Source organism: Lycium ferocissimum, chromosome 7, assembly GCF_029784015.1.
Source record: "Lycium ferocissimum isolate CSIRO_LF1 chromosome 7, AGI_CSIRO_Lferr_CH_V1, whole genome shotgun sequence".
In the NCBI taxonomy this organism is placed as follows: domain Eukaryota; kingdom Viridiplantae; phylum Streptophyta; class Magnoliopsida; order Solanales; family Solanaceae; genus Lycium; species Lycium ferocissimum.
Genome location: NC_081348.1, coordinates 64,619,679 through 64,641,580, shown reverse-complemented (window position 1 = coordinate 64,641,580; position 21,902 = coordinate 64,619,679).

Sequence of the window (21,902 nt, the reverse complement as noted above, 5' to 3'; positions counted from 1 at the left end):
AGGCCTACAATATTTTTTTGAAATAACTTATATGCCTTTACTAGAGTACATGACATAACGTAGTCAGGACAGGGCCCCGCCATTCCCATACATGTGCATATATATAATCATACTGACTCACAAGGCACCTTGAACAAGTGAGCGCAACAACGTGTCTCTTGAGCCGGTATCCTTGAGCGGGCCTTCAACCTGAATCTCAAGACTGCATGAAACGCATACGTCCCCGCACAAAAGGGACGTCGCGTACGAATAATGTACCGAGTATGTAAGGCATGAGGAACAACATAATAAAGACATGAAGGTAACATGAGATAAAATAGAGTCAACCAGTACATCTGAATGCCTCTGAGGGCGTATGACATGCACGCTTTCTTTTAAAACATAGACATATATATAAGCCACACTGTGGGGCTACATCATCATCATTAAGATGCTCTTTGGGGCTATCATCATCATACCATATCCAACTGCATGACGAGTGTGCACAATAGGTTCCATACCCGGCCGACTATAGCGCAGCTCAGTGTCATAAAATAGATACATATATAAATACATAATGCATGAATGATAAGAAGACAATTTGAATCTACCAGAGTGACATAAGTCGTTGCACCTCTGATTATCATTATGGAAGTAACATCATCAACATAACTTCTTTCAAGGATCAATGGATTATAAGATAACATAAGAACCATCATATGGAAACAAGAACATAATCCTCTAACACCTTCTAAGAATAGAGCCATTATGGATACCGCTAGTTATGTTTCTTTCATTCTGATCATGCCAAGAGAAAGGAATAGCCTTAACATACCTTGTAATATCCTCTTCCATCAACCACCAAGCTTAACACAATTTTCTTACGTCTACAATATGTAAAACGATACTGTCATCATTATAAATGTTGTAACCATCACGTTTTACTAACCACATATCCTACGAGAAAACGGATAGCACCTCCCCTGTTTATACTACATCCCATAGACCACTAAGGGTCATCAAACATCCCAACAACACAATATAAATAAATGTAAGCTTTCTGATTACTTCAACAACCATATTGAGCGGCAAGCTCGATTTACGAATAACAAAACATAATTTGAATTCAATTCTTGTTTCATAAATTTATCTGCACTATTTGTGACATTATACTTAGGCTTACCATATCATTCACAACTTAAAACATCCAAAAAAAATCAACATTCAAAACAGTCCACATGCCTACACTTCAACCTTCACTTTCAATTCATAGTTTTTACTTGTTTTCTTCTTCAGTTCACTTAATTAATACATGAATAATTTTAGAAATAGAAACCACAACATATTCATGTTATATTCCATAATTTCCGGCCATCACAAATCATATTTATCACCTCAAAACAGCCCAACAAAACAGTAGCCATATCTTAGGCAATTTCAATGCTATCTTGTAGTATTTTGCTTCAAACAACCTCACCAACATGGAATTAAGCTTAAGCACAACAAAAGGGAGGTTATAACACCTTATATAGTAGATACAACCTGAAATCCAAACTTGATTCAGCTTACATCCACCCGTGTTCACTTCACAACATCCTAGAGGTGGTGTTCTTTACTTTAGCTAGATTTTGGTGTTGGATTTGGTTATGAACCCCGGGATTTTGGCTTGAACTCTTTTGGAATATGTTCAGAGGTCTTAGGATAGTGTTTGTTTTTTTAATTAAAGCCACCATAAAAGGTGGTAATTTATTAATAAAATCAAATTGTACAAGCAAAGAAAAGGAAAAGAAGAAAAATCTAAGAATATAGAGATGATAAAACCATGCTAATCCTGATAACACCACAAGAAGAAACTAACTAGCTCCAAGGCCTTGTCTTACATCCATTTTTCACATCCACTAGTATCACAGATGGAATGAATCAAGAACTCATGAAGTAGAACTTCAGGCTTTTGGTTATGATAAGCCTCTTCCAGTAGTGGTTTTATAGGACTTGCACAGCTTCACCATATAGATCCAAGCTCTCAGATCATCATAAGTTTGCATAGATCTTCCTGCAAACTGATCCTTCAAGCTGATTGCACCTTGTCTAGTTTTCATGCACTGGATAGCACTTCTTGTAGCCATTGTATTAGAACTCATCCAGCCTTCAAACTCCAAATTATTCCAATATTACAAACTACCAACTAGATATAGTACATTCTTCAGTAGATTGAACATAACATTAATACCACACACTGAAGGCTGCACTATATTAAGTTTATTCCCTCCCTATGATTCAATACTAATTCTTTGATCATATTCTAATGTTTGGAGTTTGAACTTTTTCCATGTTGATTATCCTTCTGCCTGTAGATGGAACTTCCTGAAATTATGAAACTGCATGGTACCTGCAAAATCAAAAACAAGGTTAGTGAAAAAATCTGCCATCCTGTTTCCTTCCCTCAACACATGAGTCACACAAATCTTCTTCCCTTTTCTCAGCCTTTGAATTCTTTTAACGACCAAAGATATCCTCTATGGCACCTCCCATATTCCATCTAATATCTTCTGCATAGTCAATAAATCCGTTTCTACTATCAAAGGTAATAGCTGGTGATCTACACAATATTGTATTCAGCCTTCAATTGCAACTGCTTCAGCTATTACATTTGTAGTATCCTCCAGTCTTTTCCCTGCTGCATACACTAGATCTCCATTATGATCTCTAATGCAGAAAGCCTTGAACTTGGGCCTAGATTACCCCTTGAGGCACCATTAGTATTGCACTTGTATCTCCCCATTTCTGGTGGCATCCAGGTTACTTTCTTGTGAGAAATGTCATTCTCAAGTTCTCTAAATATTGCACAAAGAAAGGCCATCTTTTTGGAAACTGCTTCATGTCAGGAAATAGTCTTTGTTCCAATACCAACATACCTCTATTGATCTAACAGATAACCTTGTTCACAGTGATAGTACTGTTACACCCCGTAGTTTCGTATGTTGAGATTCGAGCTACCTTTCAGGAGGTATGTGAGATGATATATGTTTATCTTATGGTTATGAGGGTTTAAGTTCGTATAATAGGCCATAAGAGGATTGGAGAAATAATATCTTTTAGTATGTGTAAAGTTTGGAAAGGTACAACCATGGAAAGGATATAGTAATGAAGTAAAGGACGAATTACGATCTCTTAAGTCGTAACTGGGAAGGACAACCTTGGAACCAAAGGACATGACCATTATCAAGTATGAATAATGATAATTATCATGTATGGAGAGTATCGAAAGATTCCGGGATCAAGCAAATCGAAAAAAATAAGTTTGTCAAAAATTTGCAAAAAAGTTGGCAGAATTTTGGACAGAATTCTGGGTCAAACTGGGAGGGGCATACCTCCCGGTATATTAGGAGTTTTATGGTGTTTCAAAAGCCTAAAATGAAGTTCGTCAAGCGTAGTTTCCAACGTAACAAACCGCTTATCAAAATGACATCGGAGTAGGGAGTTATGGCCATATTAAGATAACCCATCAAAGCTGCCAAATGGCTTCCGCGGGTCCCACTTGGGAAAGTCGGTGGAACCGACTTATGAGGGGTATAAATACCCCCCCCCCCCCATCAACCCAATTTTTTCAGCATTTTACACTCCCATGAGTTCTAGAAATCTCCCAACACATCCCCCAAACATTTATAGCCCATTAAATTAAGAATTTAAAAAGATTACACTAAACTAGTCCATGAGAGGTGATTGTTCTTGCTTCTACTTGATGTTGTGGTGAGTTTGGTCTTGAAGAAAGTTTGTGTGGCTAGATTTCTTGAAGTATAAGGTATGTTCTTCATCCTATCTCTTATGTTGAGTTGATTTGAAGGATTAGCAAGTCTTAAAAGTGAAAATAGTTATGGAGGAAAGGTCATAAAATGTTGTGTTGTATTTGTTGTGTTATGGACTATTTTGAGCATGTTGTGGCCGGGGCGTTGGGCTGATTTGCATGTATATGGATGGTATCTAATGTTGTTGGTGTGTTGGTGAGATTACACTCCTTGATTGGGAAGAAAGGAAGTGTATATTGTTGTTGTATGTTGAAAAACATCGTGTGAGATGTTTTATGGAATATTTTGATATTGATGATGATGTTGTTGATATTAATATTGTTGTTTTTGTTGTTTTGTTGGTATTGTGATTTCAGGCTAGGCGCATAAACAGGAGAGATGCTGCCCGAATTTCGACAGATTCTAAAAGAATTTTAATTAAAGGCTTGAGAAAAGTGTATGATGGTGAGCCTAACAATAGTATGAATGGTTTTATATGTAGATTACAAGTCTACAAATGATCATAAATAGATTGCAAGATGGGAGGTAGGTTGGAAAGTCGAGAAGTGAGTTTCCAGGTATGTTAAGGCTAAACCTTTCTTTCTTAAGGCATGATTCGTTTGTTGTGAACCTATGCATGATATCTTCAATGACCTTGTTTCTAAAAGCACCAAAGCTTATAGTTCCCAATGTTCTTATGATATCATTGAGCTTGTTTCATGATTATAGATGTTATTCATTGTTGTTGATCTCATCTTATGATCTTGTTCCTTCAAGGTGAGATATGTGCAAGATGATAGTTCCATAATATTAATTGGAGGTTTACTGACCTTATGTCACTCCGATGCGTTTAGAAATGTATACTTAGCTAATGTTTTGTGGGACATGAATAGAGTGCTAGCAGAGGATCCCCAATAAGGTATCTGATGCAAGAAGAGAGGCTTATGATTTATCTCAGAATTTGGTTAATGTTCTGTCACGACCCGTCTAGGGGCCGTGACGAGTACCCGATACTTGTACCGAGCACCCCTTACCTATCATTTTACCTGTACCTCTTAGCAAGTCGCATAAACAGTGCCGTTTTTTTTTTGAACTGAACATTAACATTAGCAGCGTCATTATGATCATAGACTAATTAGCTTCACTATCGCCTCATACAATGCGCATTAAGATGCCAAAAATACCACATATTTAATCGTACATAATCGATCCCATACATATCATCTACGAGCCTCTAGACATAGTACACTTATACATAGAAAGGGCCGAAATCATTGTGCCGAAAATATACACAAAAGAGTACCACGAAGTGAGGCTCGGACAACCGAGCGCCGTCGAGCACGGCCGGTAGAGCTTTTAAAGATCAAATCCGCACGTCCGCCGACTGCGCGGCATGAAACGCAACGTCCACAAGAAGGGACGTCAGTACGAATAGTGTACCGAGTATGTAAGGCATGGATAGTAATATGCGAAAAACATAAATCATGTATAACGACATAAAAGAATTACAACACATGTTACGGAATAGAAACATAACTTTGTACATATAAGTGCCCTCGGGCGTATGCCGTGCTTTCTTAGCTTTCCTTACTCATATATATACATATATACATAAAATAGAATATATCATATTGCCGAGGCGTCGGCAGCCGATCCATTTAACCATAAATATGCACATCCCGCGTCCGGGCATCCCGCGTCCGGGACGATATCATGTCATGTAATGCCAACTGATCAGGTGGATATGCGTATATAACGCTCTCCTCGCTTATCTCCATCTTCCCCGTGCATATATGCATATATCTTGTATAATTATCGGCGTCTATAGCGCCCTGGCTCTTTCATCATATACACATATACTCATATCATATACATATATCAGCGTCTATAGCGCTCTGATTCTCTTTGTGTCATGTGTATATACTTATATCATATATATATATATATATTTACCAGCGTCTATAGCGCTCTGATTCTGCTATCATATACTTATGCTTATATCATGTATATTTATCAGCGTCTATAGCGCTACGATTACTCGTTATCATGTACTTATACGTATATCGGGTGCACACACATCCATCGGGGTCATAAGGCATAATTCCTTGTACTTAGAATCTTTAGAATAGTCATTACCTATAATAGAATTGGGTTATCCCGAAAATGGTTTGATGTTCTCGTACTTTCATTTTTATAGCAAAGTATATTACCTACATATGTTACGTGTCATGACGTTACTCATGAAGGTCTTAGGGTAATCGGGTCTTATCCTTGCAAGTTCTAGGATATTTGGACATTTCTTTCGCAATTCATGCACTTTTGGTTCAATCTTGCGAGTGAATAGTAACTATTTTCAATCTCGGATTTCTAGGAAAGGGATTGTCCCAGGTACGTGTTCGAGCCTACTACGTCTAAGACATGCCAAGAAAGGAAGGGGAAACCTTACATACCTCTTTCTCGCTTCTTTAGCTATTCCGAATTTACGTCGCAATCCCGTCAAAATCTGCAAATTGGTCATGTTTACCAAAACTCTTATTAGGGTTCTTAGAGTTAGAATCTTAAGGAAACACTTGGCTACCGAAATTCCCAAAAGACTTCCTTTGTAGATATACCATCCTCAACATTCATTATAGCCAAATTTCTCATCAATCACAATCCGGGAATTCAAACCCGGCCAAACTATTAACCACAATTCCAACAACAATACTAACAATTTCCATATTCAATCAATTTATTACTTCTTCCAAGACTTTCCAACTTCAATGAAAATAATAACAACCTCATAATCTACATTCCAACAACACCGTACTAATCATATTGTCTTTCATGCATACAAGAACATTACATTCCATTCATATCACTTCTAAAACAAGTCTCCATTACTACAACCTCATTAAGATTCCTAGACATTCATTAACAACATAGAGTCCACGACATAACAACAAACAAAACACTAAATAAAATTGACTCATTTTCTTCCATATTTCACCACAACCACACGGCTACACTAGCCCACACATGCACGGTCACACATACTCAACACACACGGCCACATGCCATCTTCCAACTTCAACCAATTTTTATTCGTCTTTCATTTCCAATATAGATTCCATAACAACTATAACTAGAACATCATATAAAATTAACTCATACTTGTCCACACCACAACACACATGCACGGCCATGCACACACTTGCACAATTTCATGATACTCATGCAATTCCACACATCACAACACATATATAACTCTCTATAACATAGTAAAACATAAAATTCTTACCTCTTCCACTAACTTCTTCTTGCCTCCACAACCTCTTTCTTGCCTAGATAGTTATATCACCTTGAAGATCACTTTGAGCTTGCTAAGAATATGTGGAGATTACGATTATAGAACCAAGGATTGAAGCTCCAAATTTTTTTCTCTTTTTTTTTTCTTTCTTTTCCTCTCTAGGCCGAAGGCCTCTTCTCTTTTTTTCTCTTGATTTTTCTTTGAGTTTCTTGAAATTTCTTGAAGGCTAGACCCTTATATACATATTAATCACATGGAAAATTAATTACTTCCATGGACTTGGGCCATGTTGTGGCCGGTTGGGCCTCCCTTGTTTGGGCCTCCTTTTTCTTTTCTTTTTTTTGTCCAATTGGCCACAAATTGTTTTGTAATTTTTCCGAAACCAATTTTCAAAATTTCAATTTTGCCCTTAAGCCTTCTCCATCGTTTCCACGAGTCGTATTGCGAATTTCCCTTCGTGCCCTTGACCTTCCTCATTAATTTCACTTCTAAATTTTTCATGAGCAACTCATACGCCAAACAAAATAAAATGTGGCCTTGCTTATTGTCTTCCCGCGATTATCTTGAATTATCCAATTGCATAAAATGCGGGATATAACAGTTCAGTTAAGCGATAAGAGGTCCTTATAGCCCAGAACTGTGCTTATAAGACTTATGTGATCATGTATTTTATAACGGACAAGTGATGACCATGAGAAGTGCATAGAGATTACTCAGGGAGGCCAGGTCATGATGTTGATTATAATTACCACTGGTCTACGACCAACGGCGATATTAACATCGGGTCGCTCGCTGCCAACAAGCAGCATATTTACCAATGGTCTACGACCAGTTAGACAGTTATGTATTTACCACCATTCTACGACTGGTTGGGCAATTATTACCACCGTGCTACCGTGGCTCAAATACCACTAACCGCCGTCAGCCGCGCTCATCGTTTCGGCGATAATTCCACGGAAGTTACCACCGTGCTATGGTCGGCCGGGTGCCACTACCGATCGCTAGGCGTATAGCACCGTGATAATATATAGTTCGTGATCACGTATACGCATTATGGGGAGCAATGATAGCGAGAGCATAAAAAGACATGTGTACTGGATTCTCATTAGTAAGTCAGAAGTGCCAAATTGATGCTTATCTTTCCTTTCTGCAGTTTACATACATTTATTATATTACATTTCCACCTTACATACTCAGTACATTATTCGTACTGACGTCCCTTCTTGTGGACGCTGCGTTCATACCCGCAGGTGTAGACAGACGCGACAAGGATATTCCCAGTAGGCTGCTTTCAGGTACCAATCTTAATTGGTGGGCTCCGCTTCTTCCTGGAGCATTTCCGAGTTTGGGTCATATATGTACTTTGTGTTATGCGTATATCGGGGCGCCGTCCCCGACTTGTATACTTCAACATGCTCCAGAGGCCTTGCGTACGTGTCTTGTATACCGCTTAGTTATGTCAATTGTTATATCAGATTCGTGGGCCCATTGTATATATATATATATACTTATGCATGATATTATATTTGTATTTATCCCCTTGGTCTTATTTTGCCATTTGAGACATAGAGGATGCGAGTTATAAGTTGGTTCGCTCGGTTTTCATAAGATGTCGGGTGCCAATCACGCCACACCAAGGTTAAGGTGTGACAAAGTGGTATCCGAGCAGATCTGTCCTAGGGTTTCCTGCAAGCCGTGTCTAGCATAGTCTTGTTTATGGTGTGCAGTGCACCACACTTATAAACAGGAGGCTGCAAGGCATTTAGGAAGATTTTCGTTCTTTCCTATCTTAGATCGTCCAATAGAACCATGTTATGAGGATTCTCTTTCTCCTGACCATATGTTGTGATTTCAGCGATGCCTATGAAGAGAAAAGCAACGGCAGCCCAGAAGGGCAAGGCAGCGGCCGAAAGGAGGACCAAGGTCCCTGAGAGTTTAACATTCGAGGACGAATATTTTTAAAGGGGAGAAGGATGCTACACCCCGTAGTTTCGTATGTTGAGATTCGAGCTACCTTTCAGGAGGTTTGTGAGATGATATGTGTTTATCTTATGGTTATGAGGGTTTAAGTTTGTATAATAAGCCATGGGAGGATTGGAGAAATAATATCTTTTAGTATGTGTAAAGTTTGGAAAGGTACAACCATAGAAAGTACATAGCAATGAAGTAAAGGACGAATTACGATCTCTTAAGTCGTAACCGGGAAGGACAACCTTGGGACCAAAGGACATGACCATTATCAAGTATAATTAATGATAAATATCATGTACGGAGAGTTTCAGAAGATTCCGGGTTCAAGCAAATCGAAGAAAATAAGATTGTCAAAAATTTGCAAAAAAGTTGGCAGAATTTTGGGTCAACTTGGGAGGGGTAGACCTCCAGTTATATTAGGAGTTTTATGGTTTTTCAAAAGCCTAAAATGAAGTTCGTCGAGTCTAGTTTTCAACACAACAAACCGCTCGTCAAAACGACATCGGCGTAGGGAGTTAAGATAACCCATCCAAGCTGCCAAATGGCTTCCGCGGGTCCCACTTAGGAAAGTCGGCGGAACCGACTTATGAGGGGTATAAATACCCCCCCCCCCCCCCCCGTCAACCCTTTTTTTTCAGCATTTTACACTCCCATGAGTTCTAGAAATCTCCCAACACATGCCCCAAACATTTATAGCCCATTAAATCAAGAATTTAACAAGATTACACCAAACTAGTCCATGAAAGGTGATTGTTCTTGCTTCTACTTGATGTTGTGGTGAGTTTGTTCTTGAAGAAAGTTGGTATGGCTATATTTCTTCAATTATACGGTATGTTCTTCATCCTATCTCTTATGTTGAGTTGATTTGAAGGATTAGCAAGTCTTAAAAGTGAAAATAGTTATGGAGGAAAAGTCATAAAATGTTGTGTTGTATTTGTTGTGTTATGGACTATTTTGAGAATGTTGTGGCCGGGTGGTTGGGATGATTTACATATATATGGATGGTATCTAATGTTGTTGGTGTGTTGGTGAGATTACGCTCCTTGATTGGGAAAAAAGGAAGTGTATATTGTTGTTGATGTTGAAAAAACATCGTGTGGGATGTTTTATGAATATTTTGATATTGATGATGATGTTGTTGATATTATCGCTATTGTTGTTGTTTTGTTAGTATTGTGATTTCGGCTAGGCACATAAATGAGAGATGTCAGCTTCGAATTTCGACAGATTCTAAAAGGATTTTAATTAAAGGCTTCGAGATAAGTGTGTTACGGTGAGTCTAATAATAGTATGAATGGTTTTACATGTAGATTACGAGACTACGAACGATCGTAAAATGGATCGTTAAGATTTATATGTCGGAAAGTCGAGGGAAGTGAGTTTGTGTATGTTAAGGCTTAAAATTTTTTTCTTAAGGCATGATTCCTTTGTTGTGAACCTATACATGATAATTTCAATGACCTTGTTTCTAAAAGTACCAAAGCTTATAGTGCCCAATGTTCTTATGATATCATTGAGCTCGTTTCATGATTATAGATGTTATTCATTATTGTTGATCTCATCTTATGATCTTATTCCTTCAAGGTGAGATATGTTCATTATGACAGTTCCATAATGTTAATCGGAGTTTTACCGACCTTATGTCACTCCGGTGCATTTAGAAATGTGTACTTAGGTAATATTTTGTGGGACATGAATAGAGTGCTAGCAGAGGATCCCCAATAAGGTATTTGATGCTAGAAGAGAGGCTTATGATTTATCTCAGAATTTGGTTAATGTTCAGTTAAGCGGTAAGAGGTCCTTATGGCCCAGAACTGTGCTTATAAGACTTATGTGATCGTGTATGCTATAACGGATAAGTGATGACCATGAGAAGTGCATAGAGATTACTCAGGGAGGCCAAGTCATGATGTTGATTATAATTACCACTCGTCTACGACTAGTCGGGCAGATGTTACCACCGGCCGCGCCGATCGTACAAGATATGTATTTACCACCGGTCTACGACCGAAGAAGAGATGTATTACCACCATCCTACGGCTGTCATGCTTATTACCACCGTGGTTATCAATGGCCAGGCTAACACCGATCAATCGGCAAGCAAGGCTCACCGTCGAGCGATAATCTACGGAGCTACCCCCGTGCTACTTGCGCCGACTGGGTTACCATCGATCTGCGATAGCACCAGGATAATATATACTTCCGGATCACAATATTATGTATAGATGGAGTTAAGGATATGAGAGCATAAAGAGATATGTGTACTGGATTCTCATTAGTAAGTCAGAAGTGCCAAATTGATGCTTATCTTTCCTTCCTGGAGTTTACATATATTTATTATATTACATTTTTGCCTTACATGCTTGGTACATTATTCGTACTGACGTCCCTTCTTGTGGACGCTGCGTTCATGCCCGCAGGTGTAGACAGACGCGACATGGATCTTCTCCAATAGGCTGCTTTCAAGTACCAATATTGATTGGTGGGCTCCGCTTCTTCCTGGAGCATTGCCGATTCTGGGTCATATATGTACTTTGTGTTAAGGGTATGTCGGGGGCCCTGTCCCGACTTGTATACTTCAGTCATGCTCCTAGAGGCTTTGCAGGCAGTGTTTTGTATACCGTTTAGTTATGTCTTGCGCTTGTTATATCGGATTTATGGGCCCATTATATATATATATATATATATATATATATATATATATATATATATATATACTTATGCATGATATTACATTTGTATTTATCCCCTTGGTCTTATTTTGCCGTTTGAGACATAGAGGATGCGAGTTATAAGTTGGTTCGCTCGGTTTCCGTAAGATGCCGAGTGCCAATCACTCCTCACCAAGGTTGGGGTGTGACAAGTACCACTATGTCTCCTTGTATTTATACCCTTCCAAAGTTGCCACAAAATGAAATCTGGAACTGCTTGGTATAAGGTCTTCAACTGAGCTTTAACATGAGTATTCCACTATTTCAGGATTGCATGTTTTACCTGAATTAGTGGTCCTGAAATTCCACCGCATCATAATAATATTTCCGTACTTTCTTGCAAATGGACCAAATAATAAATGATCCATTGTTTCGATGACTATGACAACACCAAAGATCTTGAAGCTATAGAAATATGCATCCTTTGCAATACCTCATCAACAGGTAACTTCTAAAACCAAACTCTCCAAATGAGAAGATTTAGGTTTGGTCGAAAAATGATGAAAGATAGTATTTGGGTGAATTTTGGTCGAAAAATGATGAAAGATAAGCCCCCAAACGTTTTTAAAAAAAGCCAAGGTCGGCCACCGCCTAAGTGGGTCCCAGCGAGGCTGACTACGCAGTTTCATAAAAATGAGAATATCTCTCTATTCTAACATCATATGGATGAACGGTTTAATGCCTTGGAAACTAGACTCGTAGACCTTAAATTTGTGAGTGGAACACCCCATAACTCCAAGTACATTGGAAGAAAAGCTCAGTGACATTAGACCCAAATTTCAACAAAATTTATGAACATAACTTGCGATACTTTTTGCCGACTTTTATTTTACAACTTGCTTGACTTCAAAACTTAACATACTAATATTATATGGTTCAATTACCTTAAAATACTACCTCCTTATCACATTAAGCAATCCTAGTTTAACCTCGAAAGTACAGGTTGTAACATCTTTGATTAGTTTAACACCGAAACCTTATAGTACATGTTTAAAATTTGTGAAAAGTCTTCCTTAGCCTTATTGGAGTTCCATGGCCTCTCTGGGCTTACGTTAGTTTACTTATGACCTAAATGATGCAACAATTTTACAAGGTGTAATAGTACCGAGGTGGTCAGAGACAACAGTTCCCCAGGCGTTTAGCCTATTCAGCGGCTAGTGCGCCTTCACAGTTCCCAAGATCGAGGTTTGATAGACCACTCGTTTTGAGTCAGGCCAGAGTTTTAGGGCTTTCAGTTCCCAATTTAGGGATGGTTCCGTCCAGATGAGGCCATCTCTACCACGATGTGCTCAGCGTGGTAAGTTGCACGGCAGAAAGTGTCGTTTAGGTTCAGATGTGTGTTATACCTGTGGTCAGCTAGGCCATATTATGTGAGATTGTCCGTCGAGAGATAGTGGAGGTGTAGTTCAGCCGACGAGATCTGTAGCTTGTTCTTCGTCATCGGTACACCCTCCTGGGTAGGGTTCTCAGATATCAGCCTATTGTTGTAGAGGCAGAGGTAGAGTATCCAGTTCGAACGGTCCTCAGAATAGAATTTATGCATTGGCTGGTCGACAGGATCTTGAGTCTTCACCCAACGTTGTCACAAGTATACTATCAGTCTCCTTCCATGATGTATACGTATTGATAGACCCAGGTTCTACGTTGTCATATGTTACTCCTTTTATTGCTGGAAAGTTTGAGGTGGAACCCGAGTCGATTAGAGCACTTTTGAGGTGTCTACACAGTTAGATCCGATGTGATAGCTAGGGGACGACGGTATACAGAGATTTTGTAGTTATAGTTTTTAATCATCATACCATAGATGATTTGATTAGGTTAAATATGGTGGACTTGGATGTTATTATGGGTATGGATTGGTTAGACTCTTGTTATGCTAATGTTGATTGCAGAACCAAGATGGTTTGATTTCAGTTTCCAGGTGAACCAGTGTTAGAATGGAAAGGTAATACAGCTTCACCGAGAGGTAGGTTTATTTCCTATCTCAAGGCAAAGAAGATGATCGCAAAGGGATGTATTTATCATATAGTTCGAGTTCAGAATGAAGAAGCACATTCACCGGCTCTTCAGTCTGTTCCAGTGGTTAATGAGTTTCCAGATGTATTTCTAGATGAGCTTTTAGGCCTTCCGCCAGATCGGGAGATTGACTTTGGTATTGATGTTTTACCAGATACTCAGTCGATATCTATTCCCCCTTATAGGATGGCTCCTGCTGAGCTGAAAGAACTGAAGAGCAGTTGAAATATTTGCTTGAGAAGGGATTTATTAGGCCTAGTACATCACTATAGGGAGCACCAGTGTTATTTGTAAGGAAGAAAGATGGCTCTTTGCGAATGTGTATTGACTACAAGCAGCTGAATAAGGTGACGATAAAGAATAAGTACCCGCTCCTGAGGATCGATGATTTATTTGACCAATTGCAGGGTGCCAGATGTTTCTCGAAGTTAGATCTGAGGTCAAGTTACCATCAGGTTAGGGTCAAAAAGAAAGACATTCCGAAGACAGCTTTCAGAACCAGATATGGTCACTTTGAGTTTTGTGTGATGTCGTTCGGCTTGGTTAATGCCCCAGCAGTATTTATGAATTTGATGAACTGTGTATTTAGACCTTTCTTAGATCAATTATGATTGTATTTATGGATGATATTCTAGTCTACTCCCAATCAGAGGAAAATCATGCAGTTCATTTACGTGCGGTACTCAGAGTCCTTCAGGATCGGAAGCTGTATGCAAAGTTCTCTAAATGTGAGTTCTAGCTGAACTCTGTGGCTTTCCTGGGGCATATTATATCAGATGAAGGCATTAGGATTGATACGCAGAAGATAGAAGTCGTAAAGACTTGGCCTAGACCCATGACATCTACAAAGGTTCATAGTTTTCTGGGGTTGGCAGGTCATTACAGGAGATTTGTAGAGGGCTTTTCTTCTCTTTCAACACCACTAACGAAGCTGACTCGGAAGGCAGCTAAGTTCCAGTAAACAGACTCTTGTGAGCGGAGCTTCCAGGCATTGAAGGATAGATTGACTTCAGCACTAGTTCTGATACTTCCAGAGGGATCTAAGGGCTACGTTATTTATTGTGATGCTTCAGGCATCGGATTGGGTTGTGTGTTGATGCAGCGCAGTAAGGTTATTGCTTATGCTTCGAGGCAGTTAAGGAAGCACGAGAAGAACTATTCGACCCATAATTTAGCATTAGCTGCAGTGGTTCATGCGTTAAAGATGTGGAGGCATTACTTATATGGTGTTCATGTTGATATATGTATACAGATCATCAAAGCCTTCAGTACATCTTCAAGTAGAAGGAGTTAAATTTGCGTCAGAGGCGATGGTTAGAACTGTTGAAAGATTATGATGTTGACATTCTGTACCATCCAAGGATAACAAATGTAGTGGCTGATGCCCTTAGCCGCAGATCCATAGGTAGCCTATCTTATTTGCAGCAAGGAAAAAGGGAGATAGCTTATGAGCTTCACTAGTTAGCTAGCCTTAGAGTTTGATTATTGGACTCGGGCGATACAGGAGTTACTATTCCGAATTCAATAGCATCATCTCTAGTAGCTGAGGTTAAAGAGCTCCAGTATAAGGATCCCATGCTAGTTCATTATATAGATACAGCTCTTCAGAAGGAGAATACACCATTTGAGACTACTGGAGACGGAGTCTTCAGATATCAAGGCAGACTGTGTGTTCCTGATGTTGCAGATCTATGCCGACAGATTATGGGAGAGGTTCATTATTTTTGCTATTCTATTCATCTAAGGATGACGAAGATGTATCATGATATCAGAGAAGTTTACTGGTGGTATAGGATGAAGAAAGATATAGCCGAGTTTGTAGCTCGGTGCCTAATTATCGGCGAGTTAAGGTTGAGCACCGCCCCGGTGGGTTGCTTTGTTATTGAGATTCCGACTTGGAAATGGGAGGCAATCAATATGGATTTCATTACAAGCTTGCCCCGTTCTCAGTGTAAGATTGATTCGATATGGGTGATTGTTGATAGGCATACAAAGTCAGTAAATTTTCTACCTGTCAGGACTATTTATTCTTCCGAAGATTAGGCGAAGTTATCTATTAAGGAGATAGTACGACTTCATGGAGTTCCAGTATCTATTATTTCAGACTGAGGTGCACAGTTTACAGCTAACTTCTAGAGATCTTTCCATAAGGGTTTGGGGACACAGGTGAACCTCAGTACAGTATTTCATCCCTAGACAGACGGACAGGTTGAGCATACGATTTAAACGCTCGAGGATATGTTACGAGCATGTGTGATAGATTTCGGAGGTAGTTGGGATGATCATTTTCCACTTATTGAGTTTGTATATAATAATAGCTACAATTCCAGTATCCAGATGGCCCCGTACGAAGCCCCATATGGGCAGAAGTGTAGGTCCCCTATCGGTTAGTTCAAATTTAGGGAATTAAATTGATCGGACCAAATTTGATTCAGCAGGCAGTGGAGAAAGTTAAGCTTATACAAGAAAGGTTATTGGCAGCCCAGAGTCGCCAAAAGTCCAATGCAGATAATCGACGGTGAGACCTGGAATTTCAGGTAGTTGACTGGGTATTCCTGAAGGTATCTCTAATAAAGGGCGTTTTGAGATTTAGAATGAAGGTCAAGCTTAGCCCTAGATATATTGGACCTTATAGGATTATGTGTAGGGTGGGCCAGGTAGCCTATGAGTCAGATCTCCCTTTCGACTTGGAGTCTGTACATCCAGTCTTTAATGTGTCTATGCTCCGTAAATGCATTCGAGATCCTTCCAGAGTCATACCCGTTGATGATATTCAGGTTACAGAACAACTATCATATGAAGAGGTTCCCATTGCCATCCTAGATCAACAAGTTCGTAGGTTAAGGACCAAGGACGTGGCATCAGTAAAGGTACGTTGGAGGAACAGGAATGCTAAGGAGATGACTTGGGAAGCTGAGGAAGACATGAGATCCAGCATATCCACACTTATTTTTTACTCCAGAGCAGATGCAGACTACGACACCAGTCTTCCGGTATGTATTATTTATCAATTACACTTGTTGGTCGTGTGGAGCCATTGTTATTATTGTTTGTTGTAGCCCTATGTGGCATAGTACTATGTTGTTGGGCTGTGTGGCAGGTTGGTAGTGGTGTGATTATAAAGCAGACTCTGCTAAAATTTTTGTAGACTTCGAAAGGTACTAACATTCGAGGACGAATGTTTCTAAAGGGGGAGAATGTTACACTCCGTACTATTGTATGTTAAGCATCTTCATGAGTTGGTTGCTATGAAATTGGAGAGTGGAATTATCTTCGAGGTTATATGAGATTAGACGTGTTCATCCTGAGTATATGAGGGTTTAAGTTCATATTTAGTAAGTTATGGAGGATTAGAGGGTTAACGAATCGATGAGAATATGTTTCAATGGAATTTGACCTTGGGGGGTATTTATACGGACCGCAGAATGTTCTACAGCCACGAATGGACCAGCCCGCACTGTATAATGGTAACAGTGGGGGAGGTTTTCTGTGACCATTATACGGTCCATTATACGGACCGTATAATGCACTGTATAATGGAGGCGGTGCAAATCTTTTAATTTGTATAAATCGACCCAATTTATTTTTCATTACCAACAGACCCTAAACATTCTCTAGAACACTCCCTAACCTATTCCAAGTAAACCCAAGATAAATCAAGGATTAAAAGTGAGAATTAAGTGCTAAAGGTTTTCAAAGTATTGTTGAAGCTTGTTTCTCCTTTTTGTAGAAGTTTTGGAGGATACTTCTAGGTGAAGCAATCTTGGAATTGAAATGCTTTTGAGTTCTTTCGGTAAGATTCCATCTTATTTCCATGTTTATGAGTTTATATGATTATTATGCTAGGTTTGGAGGAAGAGAAATTGGAGGAAAGGTTTAAATATGAACTTGAGTTTATATTGAGATTTAATCTAACTTGAGTTATGTTGCTAATGTGGTTTTAAGCTAAAATCTTGTTGTATGGATTGTAGACGATGTTGAGATTGTGTTGGGGTTGTTATACTTTGTATAATTGAAAGAAGAAAGTGTATAAGTGTCGTATGCAAAGCATATATCGGGTTGTCCTATTGTATATTTCTAAATGTTGATGATATGAGTTTGAAGAGGATCATATGAGGTTGTTGTGTTGATTGTTGTTTGTTGGATGTGAGGTGGTGATTAATGAAATAGGGGAAATGCTGCCCGTTTCATTTCAGAATCAATATATTGTTTGTAATACGTGATATACTAGTGTCATCTAAGCTTAAAAATGCCTTCCTTTGTTATAAGATTGGGGTATTAGTTCGACGGATTCGTTGTGGGATTGTGTTGACGACCTGAGGTATGTTAAGGCTAATTTTCCTTCTTTGGCATGATCCTTATGAATGAAATGTAAACATAACGCTACTCCATAATGATTCTATTATTAGTAGCTAGGGAGGTTCCATGTTGATTCATGTCTTAGAATGTTGTTTCGGTAAGTCTTTCTTCAGATTCAGTATGATTCATAGGGTCTCTTGTTGATGAAGATGCTATCTCATAATGATGTTCGGAGGTCTAACGACGTTACGTCACTCCGACAGATTCAGGATGTACTCTTATCATATCCTTGCATTGCATTCCATTTATATATATATATATATACAGACCTATGACCCCTCAGGCGTTATATGTGGGTATATTATGTATTATATATAAAGGGTATGGGGAGAAGACGGCGTTATATACGCACTACCACCTGATCAGCTAGTCACATGATGATGATGCCCACAGAGGCCGATATGATACGATGGGATGCCCACAGAGGCTTGACAGGCGTTATATACGCATATTTATGTATGACCCCTATGCATGCACGCGCAGTATTATGCATATCATTGGCCCACAGAGGCCGTTCAGACATACAGGTTGCATTCATTTTATCCTATGTACTTTTATATCTCTTCATGTTACTTTCATGCCTTACATACTCAGTACTTTGTCCGTACTAACGTCCCTTTTTCTGCGGGTGCTGCATTTGATGCCCACAGGTTCAGGTAGACAGATTGACGATCCGCTACTGTAGGTTGTTGTTCAGCTGATATTAGAGCACTCCTCTTGTCCTGGAGTTGCTTTTGTATTTTTGTTACGTTATACTTTTGTTTGCATACGGGTATGCCGGGGCCTTGTCCCGACCTATATATGTCATACACTCCAGTAGAGGCTTGTAGACAGTCATTGTATAGTTAGACGTTGTATGGCCCTCTCGGCCTATATTCTTGCTGTATAGTATTTCATGGTGGCCTTGTCGGCTTGCACAGTTTTTTTCCAGCATAGTTCTATAGTATATCCTTTCGAGCTCATCTCTTTTCCAGCATCTTTCTCTTATGATTTAGTAGATTTCCATTTGATGACCCTCGAGGTCCACTCTTGTTTATGATTATGATATGAAAGCATGATTAGTGGTGCTCCGTAGTTAGGGCTTTCGGTGCCCGTCATGGCCCTCTGGTTTGGGTCATGACATAAGGGCGATTTGAGGAGCATTTGGAGTTGATTCATCTTTGAGTAAGTTTCTTTTACCTTGTTTTATGTTTATTTACCTTCAAAGCTAGAATCTATGGTGAAACTAATGAGAGTAGTTAGGGAAGATGAGTTTAAAGACCCAATAGTTGATGTTTGAGTTTTAAGCAATGGAAATGATTTTATTTGATAAATCTTGCTAGCCTAAACATGGAATCTTATGAATTAGTGGATAATAATCTTGAATCTCTATTTTGGATTAAGAAATTGATTTTGGAATGCTAGGGTTTGTCCTAAATTGGGGGTTTTTGATCTAATGATGATTTTAATGACTAATTAAGCCTAATTAGAAATTAGGGAGTAGTATTGAACTTCTAGAACATTGGGTTAACATTTCTAATCTTGAAATTCTCGTTTTGCCCTTGTGGGCCCGATTTCCCCTTTTTAAAGTTTGATTTTTGATTCAAATGAATTTATAGCAATATGGGTATCATTAGCCTTCGTTTCTAACTTAGATTTCGATAATGACTAGACTTTGAATATTCAGAGGCTCTTCGGAAGGGAAAGGCTCACGTTTGACGGTTCGTGGCACTAGCTCGGCATCGAGGTAGGTTACAGCTTACCTTTCGGTTAGACTCCAATTAGTGAAGCATATGTAGGAGTTAGATATTGACAGGGAAATCATGTTAGGCCTTCGGGTATGAAGTTGGGATGGATACTTAGGTTGGTATTGTTGTTGACCTTGTTATCGTGATTGGGCTTGTCGCCCTATCTACTATGTTGTGTTTTGTGATGCATTCATCTCTCTCTTATTATGACACTTATCATCGGAAAAGGAAAGGATAATGATTTAGGTTAGGATTGTGATATGTGCTTATGAAAAGACATGAATGAGATCTTGATTATGATTTACTGTCAGTAAGGTTATCATGCACGGCATACATTCTCATTTCATGTGATACATTGGTTTGAACTGTGTCTTGATACTAATGATGATAAGTGAGAAAGTGAAACATTCGAGGCTTCTTATTGTTGTTTACTACATTCATATTTCATATGGCATCTCATGCATATATTATTTGATGTTATGTATGTGGTCCGAAGGGAAATTGTTCCGGACGCAGCATTGCACAGATCTGGGAATAATTGTGTAGTGACAGTTGATTTAGGATGTTGTTGTGGTTATTCACCCCTATGATTAATGTTGAATTCGATCTTCATGCATGTATTTCATCCTGCATTTCTCATGGTAATGTGATGTGGATCCGATGGAAAGATGATGACAAAAGTGATATGGTACTAATGATTAAAGTTTTATGGTAACATTGATGAAAGAAACACGTGAATCCGTGATCCGAGGTTGTTACCGGAGCGAAAGTGTGTACAGGTTTGATATAAAAGTCATCTCTGGGCTGTGTGCCGAGTGACTGGTACATGGACTTCACGGGTCCCCCATAGATCATGACTATCGAGACGTGGAGGATTTCTGTCCGTAACATGTGTGTACGGTATGAGACAGTTGCCAGTGCATTGCATCACACATGCACTCATATTACATCCACTCATATCATTGATTCTATTTATTGCATTCATATCATTACATGGTACGTTTCCGTATTGATTTCTTAGGTGATGATTCATTTGAGTTGTTGTGTGCTTGCTAAGTGTTTACTTAGAAACTTGATGGACTTGAGGATTAGAGACTTCCACCTAGGCTATGACTTGAGATTACTGAGATCTATTGTGGTTCCTAATACTGTGAGTTTTGCATGAATATGCTTAGTGACTGTACTTGACTACTTACATGTCTACTTATTGATTTCTTTCTTCATATATGTGAACTAATTTTTGTCGGCCTATGATAACTACCAATAAATAGTGTTTGTACTGATACTATCTTGATATACTCCTTTTTCAGTGCAGAGTTTTTCATAGGATCCACGTCAGCACCTTGTGGGTGATTCCCAAGGCTTCTTAGTGAGTTTCCAGGGGGAGCAATGTTCCAGATCCGTAGCCCGAAAAACTTTTCTTTTATGGTGTCTGTCTTTCTGTTTTGAGACAATATTTTAGACACTTACATATTTTATCGTTTCAGACATATGTAGTTTTGTTAGTGGCTCTTGTACTATGCTTTGACCAGATCTTTAGGGTGTCGTTCCTATTTCCGCACTTAGTATTTATCTATGATATTAAGACTGCTTTATTACTTAATTTACACATGTGAATAACTAAAAACGGTTAAGCCAAAGGAGGGTTCGCCCACCAGGAGGGTTAGTGTGGGTGTTCGCTCGATCGATGATTTGGGTCGTGACATACCACCAGACAAGGAGATTGAGTTTTATCACGACCCAACCCCGTAAGCCGTGACTAGCGTCCGAGCTGGACACTCGCATACACACCTATTAACTATAATCATCCACAACTAGCATAATAAAGAACTTATATATAAAAAGGCAAGACGTCTTCTCAAAACTGTCGCATATATATACATATCTCAGCAACCTGTCTCCCGAGGAGTTACAACTTCCAACAGGTAACATCGTACATAAGCCGGCAAGGCTATCATAACATGTGGGAACGCCCCAACTATATACATACGCAAGCCGACAAGGCTGCCACTACGAAAGGGAACGTCCCAAAACATAAGTCATACGTACACAACCGAACAAGAAC